Here is an 11,341-nt window from a genome sequence, read left to right on the forward strand (position 1 = left end):
ACATGGGCTGCAATCCTCACACACGGCCCACGACAACTCTAATTGAAGATTACATCATCCCAATTCACATGCTGCCACATAACATTGTTTTCTAGTTTAACAACAAGAGTGACACTCCCACAGCAGTCTGAAATTTAAATTGGCAGACATAGGCCTGTAGTTCCAGCACCCAATGTACAAATGTTAAGACAATAACTTGAATAAATCACCAAAAAGAAGTTTCTTGCAATCACAAGAAACATTTATTCAAAGGCTTCTTAACCATGAAAGTACAAGGAAGGTGTTCTTACATGATCAACAAATTCTTTATCATGTTATCCTGACATTACAAACTATGAAACCATTTGCTCAGCTCCACTGGCAATACTTGTGTGCTTGTATAAGTCTTGGTAGACCTCTAACATTTTAATGACTGCCACATACTTCTGCTCTGTAAAGAACAAGCGACAGTCAAATATTCACAGTTGGCCTACTATATCACTGAGACTACTGCAGCCAACACTCTGTGCTAGTAAGAGTTTGCAAACAGCTAATAAATGAACCAGAAACCCCAGCAGCTACAAAACATTTCACAAAACCATGCTTTCCTCCCTACAGCTTAGTACTTGGGGCTCAGTGGGGTATCACTGATTTGAAAATATTTTTGCACATGAAAACAGGAGAACATCAAGCAGTTTCAAAAGGATGTGAGCCCTCAGAAGCTTCTTTAAATGAATTGACCTGATTTATAGAAATTCCCTTAAAAGGCTGGATTGGCTCCAAACCCTCGGTGTCACACTATTTTATCCATTGTAGGGGATCTAAATAGAGTCACTATCCTCATCGGTAGTGAGATGAGATTCCATTATCCTGCAATAGGAATATTTTGTGCAAATACTGCTCACCTGTAGAGAAATCCAGCGTGTAGTCACAAAGCCTGGAAAAATAAGGTCTTAAATATTGATCCTAAATTGAATACTTTGAATACTCAAATAAGAGAGAAAAGTGAAGTGCACCAGACTCTATATGCACTAGCTTTTTTACTTAAAACATGAAGAATAGCCTACAAAAGGTAATTTTCTGGGATTTGCCTGAACATATAGGATCAGGATAACATTCATTCTGAATGATAAGCACAGCATTATTGAGGTGACCCTGTAGTATTCGGTAGTTTATTTATTGAGTAATCACGCAGCATCTCTGAGCTGCAGGGCCCATACTGACAATAGCACCGAAGCTTTTTAATGTAGTTTAAAATAATTCCAAAATCTGAGGAGATAACTGCCCTAAGCACGACTATTGCCTCCATTGCTTTAATCACAGCAGACCAGTGTTCCAATTTTGGAACAATATCACAGTTAGTCCTGCCCTCATCCCTCTTGGTCAAGTCCCAAAAAGCTACACTTAAAAGTAAGTGGTTCTGGCATGTGTGTATTACTTTTTTTTTTCCCTTTTTTTATTATTTTTAATTTTTTAAAAAAATTGTTGGTCAAGATTAAAAGTTAAGAGCTACACTTGAAAAGTATTCTGAAATAAAAGTCCTCAAACAGAGGCTGGAGTAGTGGGATAGTCCATTCATTTAGCAAGGCTTAATTTTATTTTCCATTGCTTTAATCTTATATTTTTTAAAGGTGCATTCATAATGAAAAAAAAAAAAAGTATAAACTTACATAGTGAAATGCATGCTGGCTGCAAAGCTAACTGCTTTTCAAATATTCAAAAGAAACAAATACATTAATTTCTTATTATGTTATAGCAACATACATCATTGCCAGCCAAAATAAAACATGACTGGGAACTGAGCCACATGTTTGTTTGGTTTTTTATCATATTATCTTAGGCAGAAAATTATTAAGTTCATTCTTTTGTGCTTCTGACTCTCTCAGGCATATCATGCTCTTCACACTATAAAAGAATATTTGTAGCCAGAGAATAGCATATTTGCCTTATAACCACAGATAAGGAAAAAAGGAAAAGCACCAAACTTAGTCAAAGGCATTTTTAAATCCAAAGGCATGGAAAAGTTACAACACATCTAATAACTAAAACAATAAATATTACTTCACAAACATGAAACTTCTTCCCAATTTCTTTGATTGCTCCTTTGATTGCTCAAAGGAGAAAAAAAGATTTCTTCAGGAAATTTCCCAGTTCTGTTATTCTGAAGATGCATACAAAAATTACATATTTTTCTCAAGTCTATAGTATAAATTAGATCAACCATAAAGGATTTTCTCTGTAACTTAGTGAGGTAAATATAGATATTTCTATTGACTTTTGATGTTTCAGTTCCAGGACAGACCTGCTGATGACACAATTCAGAATTATAATTAAGAGCCTGGCCTCACCCATGTCAAAACTAGAGTCCATTTAAATCAAAACTTTCATTTCACAGTAGAAATTACAGCTCAAACTTACTGAGTTGCCTCCAAATTTCTCTCTTTCTTGACAAAGATTACAAGCTTCAAGTATCACTTTCAGAATTGCTTGGCTGTCTAGAGGCAGGACTTCATAGTCCACAGCTCATGCAGGATTCACATGTTTAGAAACAGGGATTACTGTGCAGGTGATCCATAGATACACTGCCACAGAAAATGCTTCATGCTGCTCTCCACAAGTACATTTTGTCCAACTAATGGTTCACAATTTACTGCATTCAGTAGATGCTACTGAATCTAGTTCTCTATTACAAGGAAAGATAAACTGCAAGATCAAGGATGGATGAGAAAAAGCATAAAAAATAAAGAAAAGGAACAAGAATCCTGGGAAAAGAACTCAATGCAAAATATATGTGATGGACAGAATGCACAAGCATTCAAACTGAATGCAATGTATTTCAATTAACATAGTCTGCAGTAGAGTCATAGTGAAAAAAAATAGACTAACAAAAAATCACAAACAAAACCTTTGCAGCAGCATGTGGCAGGGTGATATACCAAATTCTTTTGCATACAATTACTGACAGTGCAAAACATTTATTTATCATGGATTTAGCTGACAAGATTACATACTGCAGAATACACAGTCATACCAGGACCTCCCACTGATACAGAAACAGATTTAAAATAATTCTGCAGTAGAAGTAGCAAAATGAAATCACTTACCGTTAGTGTTGCATTGCTGAAACTATCTGAAGAGTCAGCCCTCCGGAAACAGGTTTTTCTATCAATAATTGACAGCTGATACAGTTTCAGGCAGTAATACACCAGGGAAAGACAGGCTGCAGCAGCAGCTCCTTCCCATTTAGCCCATCTCAAGCACTTTTTAGACCTCTTTCTTAACCCTTTCTAGGTATTTTCTCCCTGTGTTTTAGGTGGCAAGACAAAGGCATGATACATGTATAAGAAAAGAATGCATTATTTCCCACTTAACTAAGTAACAAGAATAGTGGGAAGAAAGCAGGATTTAGTCGTAACAATAAGCTAACAAGAAGCAAAATCTGAAAACAGAAAATGACTCAGTGACTGGAAAGAGATATAACAGGGATATGAGCTACTGTAACCAGGACAATGTTTTCTCCAAGCATAGAATTAAGAGGTCAAGATCACAATAACACAAGACATTAGTATAGGAGAAGGCTAAAGAAGTTAGTAATTTGCAATTAGAAAAAAGATTCTCATTCTCTTCCTGGCTTGGACCAATGAGATCTGAGCTTTGAAATCAAACCTATCTGGTTTCAGTGAAGCCAGCATTGCAATCTTATAGATCAAGTTTTAAACCAAATGAAGTATCAAGTGTAGTGATGGAAAGAGGAAAAGGTACATCCTTTACTGGAATAGCTGTTTCTGTAGTATTCTGAAACCATTCATATTCCTCAAATGAGCTTTTCTTTTACAATGTCAATTTATACCAATAAGAAATTGTTTTCTGACATTACTTCAAAAGATGGCTTTTCTTTGTCATATTATTCTTTTATATTAAGAAAAGATTGCTCTGATTTGACAGCTCAGTACATTTTAATGGACTGTGGACCACAAAGGATATCTGACAATAAAAGGTTTGGAAAGTTCCTTTGTTCAAATGGATTACTCTTCCCTCACAGAAAAAAAAATAAACAAAAGCCACCAAAAAATAACAACCATAAAAAATCCCTGGAGATACCAAGTGCACTGCATTCTTTTGCATTAATTTTATAGGATTCAGGCCCATCAGATGTGCCCAACAAGACTGACTGTACCTCTACTGCCAGACCTATCCTACAAGGATGTGTTGCTTTAAGTTTTAGCTTTCATATTTTCCAGATTCTGTACTGCATCAATATACAACTCTGAACTTCGTATGAAGTGTTAGCAAGTTCTCCTCACAGGTAAGTTAGACAAAACAATCCTTTTCCAGTCCAAGAACCAAGGACAGTGTTGCAGCTTCAGGCCCAAAAAGCATAAACAGCAAATTGAGGAGACCAGTCTGGGAGGATGGGACTTCATAACCTGAAGCTGTAATTGGACAATTAACCCCAATATGCAAATGGACCAAAACTTACAAAAGTGTGAAAACTCATGACCCATTGTCCATCTTGGGTGTAGCCTCAGCCGGGCTCTTGTACTGCCCGAGGTGTATTCCTTGAAGGCCTTTTAATAAACACCTACTTTGTTCCTTTAACACTGTCTAGCCTCTGTTCTAGGTAACCTCCCAAGGCATCAGATGAAGCATTATGGATAGATTCTAGTGAGATGGGTAAGGATATATTCACATAAAGTGTTGGTAGTCCTACTAGCCCAAATGCCAGCCTTTGGAAATCAAATGCAGGTAGAATGCAGCTGGGGAGCAGAAGGTGCAAAGGCTACAATGTACATAAAAGACATCTCTCCTTACTTCCTACTCTCTTAGCTTGCAAATGATAGGAGCAGAAGCTCTCTCCGAACAACAGAGAATATCTCTCTCACTTGCTCATTCATGAGAAGGATTAAGACCTCTACTTTAGTTCATGACTGGCCAGGTACACCTTCCAAAATTGAAGAAATTACTTCAAGGACTTCAAAACAGTAGGAAATTATAGGAGGAAACTTAGTACAAACAACTGAGATGCAATTTCATGTTGAAAAATAGAACAGAGTGAAATCTGGACATCTCTCCTGAAGTCTCTTCCCACAGATGACTTTTCCCCATGGCTCCTCATACTGTCTTGGTTCCAGGTGTCTTACATCCAGCTGTTGCAGAGACTCAACTTCAACTGTACCATTAATCTATTATCCTCAAACAACTGGAACTATATTATTTATACATATCCTATGACTTTTTATTTATCAATTAAACTAAATGGTGTGTTGACTATCTGTGTAAGACCTTCCCAAACACACGTTCACAAGAATATATCTTCTTTTTTATTTTCATTTCTAATAAATTTTATTTCATTTTCTCATAAAATATCAAAGACTTGCTTCCTTTATGTGTTTGTATTCCTGAGTGTTGCTTTTGGCAAAAAGGCCACAACGTCCTTTCATTTTCTCTTCATACCTAGAGGCAACAGAACAAAGTAATATATAGGCTTTTTTAATTGACTGCTCGGGGTCATTAACTGCATAATTTTTCAGCTGGTGTCCAGACTTTCAAATCTAACTCTGTATTGTTGCCTTACTTGTCTTCTATTTCTGCACTTGTGGATGCTGCTCTGGGAGAGTATCTGTTACTGTCTAAGCTGAGTTGCCAACTAAGCACTACACCGCCACACACTTCCTTCCCCACCACCTCAATCCCCCAGGATGGGTGAGAGAATCAGGATTAAAGTAAGAAAAGTCATGGGTTGAAATAAAGACAGTTTTATAGGGAAAGCAAGAGCTGCATGCACAGGAAAAGCAAACAAGGAATTCATGAACCACTTCCCATGGGCAGGCAGGCGTTCAGCCATTCCCAGGAAACCACAGCTCCATCAGGAGTAACAGTTCTTTGGGAAGACAAAACACATCACTCCAAGCCTCCCACCCTTCCTCCTTCTCCACCCCTCTTTACCTGCCAAGCCCGATGTCATATGCTACAGGACACCCCTTTGGTGGGTTGGGATGTGCTGGCCCCGCTATGTCCCCTCTCAATTTCCCGTGCATCCCCAGCCTCCAGGGCAGTACAAGAAACAGAAAAGGCCTTGGCTCTGTGTGAGCCCTGCTCAGCAATAACAAAAACTTCTCTTAACAACACAGTTTTCAGCACAAATGCAAAATGTAGCCCCAAACTATGTACTGTGAAGAAAATTAACATTTCCCCAGCCAAAACCAGCACAATATCCTACAAAATTCCCAACTCTATGAATTTGAAACAGATTTGGCTTAAAACAGCACCGATTCCTGTATCTCCATGCTTCATTTTATTCACTCAGTATCTCCTTTCCATCCTCAGAAACATAATTTTCAGTAAATGCTCCTATTTTTTAAGTGGTACAAGATGTACTAAACTCATGTTCTCAGATCATTCTTGCTCATTTTTAGAAAAAAAACCTCCTTTTTATTCAAATTAATGCCTAATTGTTAATGCTCACTATTAATCTATAGTCTTTCAAAGACTTGAAATTGACATAAAAAGTTAGGATAATATATCCCTCTAAAATCTCCATGAAATAAAATGTAATTGAAAGGGTAGTTTTTCCTGGGTGACTAAATTGCATATCTTGGAGATTTCTTTCACCAATAATTCATGAAGTGTTCTTGCATGTTTCTCCCACCTTCCACACCACCAAGATAAGTTTGGAAGGATAAAACACTATTACAAATTCACAGAAATTTCATGTTCAATGAACACTAAAGATTTGACAACCACCCACAAAAGCATAGAAAGCACAGCCTTCTATCATGTATCTCTATTCTATATTTTTCAAGAAAAGTTCATTCCAAGCAAGCAGATAAGGGTGATTTCCCCATCAAATCTCACAATATTCTGTCCTGTCAGTCCACTTGTTTTTGGTGGCCATAATCAATATCAAGACCTTTGCCTCTACACCTGCAACAATTCAGTATTAAACATCTGATTTCATTTTCTCATGCTATACTCTAGTGCTGCCACTGCACCCTATAGGGATATAACTGCATCGGTTTTCAAGTGCTAAAAATAAAACAAACACATGTCAACCCAAGGACAAAGTTGAAAGGAAACATACTTTAATGTAACCAAAGAAGAATATATTTAGCATTTTGCTACTAAGCAAGGATGGAAATAAACATGTCAACGCATCGCTGTGTCTAACTGTGAAACCCACACCCCACTCAACTCTTTCTGCAGCATTTATTATACATGAAAAGTGGATTTAATCCTCATTTCTTTTTTTCTGAAGAGTGACTGTTAGTACTCTGTTACTACTGCTGGCCACAAAGGGCTCCTGAACTGCAGGGTAAAGCACTTCCATCCTTTTAGGCAGTCAGTTTTTCTATCAATTAACAGTAATGTAGCCATCTAAGGTGCATTTGGACAGTGGCGCATATTAAACTTCAATTTGGAATCCTTCCAAAATCAAATACAAGTGGGAAGTGGCATGACACTCACTCCACTCCAGAAAGTGAAAAGTGATCCCTAAATCAGAACATTTCTTTTGTCTTTCTTTCATTATTATTGTTAATTTGGGCTCTCTGTAAAGCTGTACTGTTCCTCTGCCCAAAGAAAGTAATAAAAACCTCATGTGATTATTTTTTTAATATTGCCTTTGAAATATTTTAAGATTTTCAATTATCTGAACTTTAATTTTTAACACTGGGAAAACAAATAGTACAACTGTATAGAGTGGTCCTCATTTTGGAGATCCTGTATTCTGATTAAAGCTGATATTGAAGCAAGAACAACTATGTCTGCTTTACTTGACCTGTCAAAACACAAAGCCAAAAATTTGTTCTAATACATTAGAGCTTTTTTCCTGATATATGGAATTCAAGGCAGAGCAAAAATGTTGGTAAATGAGTATAAATTAATGCGGTAGAATGGTGAAACTATATTGTACAGCTGTATGAACAGTTCAGAGAGAAGCCAAGGAGGAAAACTGGGAAATGCTCCTGGCAAAAAGCTATTATTTTAACCCCTACAGAACCTGTAGGTTCTTGCCTTCACTGCCATGAACAAGAGAATTCAGTAGACTGGGGCACTACAGAATCTCCTGGTGTGAAAGATTCTGGCTCCAAGGGGTTACAAGCCTGGAACAGGAACATTTGCTCTAATGCCCACCAGGTTCAAAGGCTGACTCCTTAAAACTCACCTTTTTTCTCACATACCCATTCAACTGCAAATGATTCTTTTACCCATCAGTGTAGTAGACATCAACAAATTCCATTCTAAATTTAAAAATACATTAGTATTTTAAATATTAATGTTTAAAAGGTTCACTGGTTCTGGTAAACTTTCCAGGAAGCTCATAATGTCTGCAAAAGGAGCAGTTGCAAAGTATCATTCTGGCAGGACTTTAGGAAAGCATTAATGGAGCTCTAAAGAGCTCTTTGTGCTTAATAAGGGCCATTTGACTTCCATCAGTAGGATTCAAATGGCCTCAATTAACTTCTAGGTATGTAGAAAATAAAAATTAATCGAGGGCTAAATATTCTGAAGTTCACAAGGGAAAAACAAAATCCAGATAATATGCTTCAATATGAGTGCTGTGCAACTTGCAGTGAAATTTCTTAGCTTTGACAGTTTGTATGACCTTTCCAAATAAAATGATCTCCTTCCTTAAGGGAAATCCAAACTATTCCTTTCCCACTCAGATCATTGTAGACTCACTGTGTCAACTATGGATGATGGAAATACCTCATCAAAAAGAAAAAGACTGGCAAGCATTCATCTTTTTTTGTCAAGGACTAATACAAGGCCTATCAAAAAAATTCAGTGTCTTCATGATTTAGGATTACCCCAAAAGCCACAACACTTCCAGGCAGTAATAACACTCGGAATTTTCTAAAGATTTGGGGAAACACATAGAAGTGAGAAATTAGCATTGTTGGTTTCTACAAGATATCTTTACACTGATAAAATCATAGCACAAAATTTAAAAAACATTAGCAACTCATGTAAAAAAATTATCTTGCAACATGCTGCCATGTGCATTTTTTTTTAAGACAGGGGCTTTGTAAAATTAGATGCAGGGTAGCTTGGAAGGTATTATCCATTTATCTATTTCAGACATTTACATTTCATTTCAATTTCTTGTTTCCTAAGGATTTACATACCTAGGCTAATGTGTTTTCAATTAGTATGAGACATATGCAAGTATCTAGTAAATGCAAAAATACTCTTTAACACATTAAAATACAGGCAAGGAGAAAAAGGGGGGGAAAGCACAGAACATTAGAAAATGTGGATGTTCAAGAAATTTACCATATGTATCCTACAGAGACTGTTAAAAATTATAATAAATATCCACAGATGGAGATTCAAAATCAAGAAATCATATTTCAGTCATTCTTGATGTTGACAATTCAGAGCAAGCACACTCAGCAGTCAGCATCAATCTGCCACATTTCACCTTTGAAACTCTATTTATGGCTTTCATAACCAACATACAGCATTAGAAACATCTTAGAGAAAAATCTTAACTATACAAAAAACTGCAAGATGGCTTTGTGTCTAACTGCTTCTTGATCAATTAATCTCTGAGCTCTTCAGACTTGGCCACAGCTAAATCTATGCTGCTAATTTACCACTCTCTGCTTTGGAAGAACACAGGAGCAAATTTTATTTTGATTGCAAATCTGAGCCTCAGATTACTAAAACGACTGTTAGATTACTGGAATAATTACCTAATGCTGCTGACAGGCTTGATCTCATGGCCTCTTCTAACACTCCCAAAGTGCTGGGCAGATCCCTTTGGAAATATGTGGAATGTGTCCAAACCATCAGAAATCTAGAATAGGGGCATTTTTTTCTAGGAAAAAAAAAATTGCTAACTATTTTTCTAGATTTTCTTGCATAATATGGCCAATACCTGCAGGTAAAAACATATTCTGTCATTATAAAAAAACCCACATATTCTGTATTAAATAGCTCACGTAGTTTTCTAAAGCTTTGTAACATTTTTCTCTAGAGAATATTTCTTCAGAAGTAATAGTTCCATATGTCATCACAGACATTATATTTACTCACCACATAGGAAAACCCCTGACATAATACCTGCTCCTCTAATTTTTTTCTTTTTTTTGTTCGTTTAACTATCACTGACAGGTCTTATTTTTACTAAAACCTCCATCACAGCACTTAAAACAGGGATAAAAGCTTCTACAGATGCCAAGTCACTGTATGTTTCGAGATACTCTGCAGTATTTGGGGAACAACCAATTCCCACAGAGAAAAGTACTTCTAATCATTTATACGTGGAAAGAACCAGCAGGATTTCTCTGAATATTATTTAGATAGCTACTAACACTCTGGTTAATTAATGAGGGATTTAGACAGAAAAGTGGACTGAACTAGGGGTGGCTGGGATGTGCATGTTTGGTTGGTTTAGAGGGGCTTTAAGAAGGAATAAAATCTAATTTTAGTACTCAAACTACAAATACATTAGAAAGGCACAAAAGCTATCAATATTGAGACCTTAAGTCAGTTTCACAGAGTTCAGCAGTACGCTCAAATTCCAGCATCAATTGCTTTTCCCTTTTGCTTACAATTATGTGTGGCCTCAGCAACAAAAATTCAAAAAGATCCCACAGATTACGGGGCTTCCAGCTAAGCACAGACAGCACAGGAAGATATTTGACTTGCATCTCCAGAGATTTAACTTGTTCTACATTTCAGCCTCCGCTGGGTACCACTGCCAAAAGACGATCCCATTTTAACCTTAACGGGCTCCCGAGAGCCGCGGCCGTACCCGCGATACGACCCGCCCGGACGGTGGGCTCCGCATGCACACACTGGGGGGAGGGCGGCGAGAAGAGAAAATTAATACCTTTAACGCTGAAATGCCTCGCGGTTCCCCACTCCCCACACTGCGACACGCGCAGTCATCCTCCCCCCCTCCCAGGGCCGCCCGCTGCTCGGAGGGAACTTCCCGAGGGGCGGCTGCCCGCGCTCCCCGCACCTGCCGCGGCCCCGGGACAGCGCCGCTCCCCGTGCCCCGGGCCCGAGTGATCCCGCCCCGCGGCATCGCCCCCGGGCCCCGAGTGCTCCCGCCCCGCAGCATCGCCCCCGGGCCGGCCGTCCCCGCTCCCCCGGCACCCCCGCAGCCCCCAGGCCGGACGGGGCTTCCCCTCCCCGCCGGCGATGCTGAATCACGGCGGGCCGCGCTCCGCCGCCTCTCCCCGGGGCTGGCAGCCCGTGCCCCGCCGCTGCCGCAGGAGGAGGAGGAGGAGGAGGTGTCGCGCCCCGGCGGCCCCTCACGCTGACCTCACCTGCCGGGGCGGCCCTGCAGCGCTCCGGGGCTCGCGGGCGGCGCGTGCTGCGCCTCACGGGCGGCGCGATCCCGGGCGGC

The 11,341-nt window shown here is 39.0% G+C and overlaps 1 protein-coding gene across 3 annotated transcripts in view; it reads right to left on the reverse strand.

Annotated features, from left to right (window-relative positions):
* TTLL7 (tubulin tyrosine ligase like 7) overlaps nucleotides 1-11,325 on the reverse strand; it is a 65,392-nt gene extending 54,067 nt beyond the window's left edge. For 2 of the 3 annotated variants that reach the window (XM_083867125.1, XM_083867127.1), the window contains exon 1: nucleotides 11,262-11,325. The gene's annotated coding sequence lies outside the window, so the exon portion shown is untranslated. Of the gene's footprint in view, nucleotides 1-9,677; nucleotides 10,018-11,261 lie in introns of those variants that run through there. The other variant, XM_083867126.1, reaches the window with a different exon arrangement.
* Nucleotides 11,326-11,341: the final 16 nt, after the last annotated feature.

The sequence above is a fragment of the Zosterops lateralis genome (genome assembly GCF_965231275.1).
Source record: "Zosterops lateralis genome assembly, chromosome: 9".
Lineage (NCBI taxonomy): Eukaryota > Metazoa > Chordata > Aves > Passeriformes > Zosteropidae > Zosterops > Zosterops lateralis.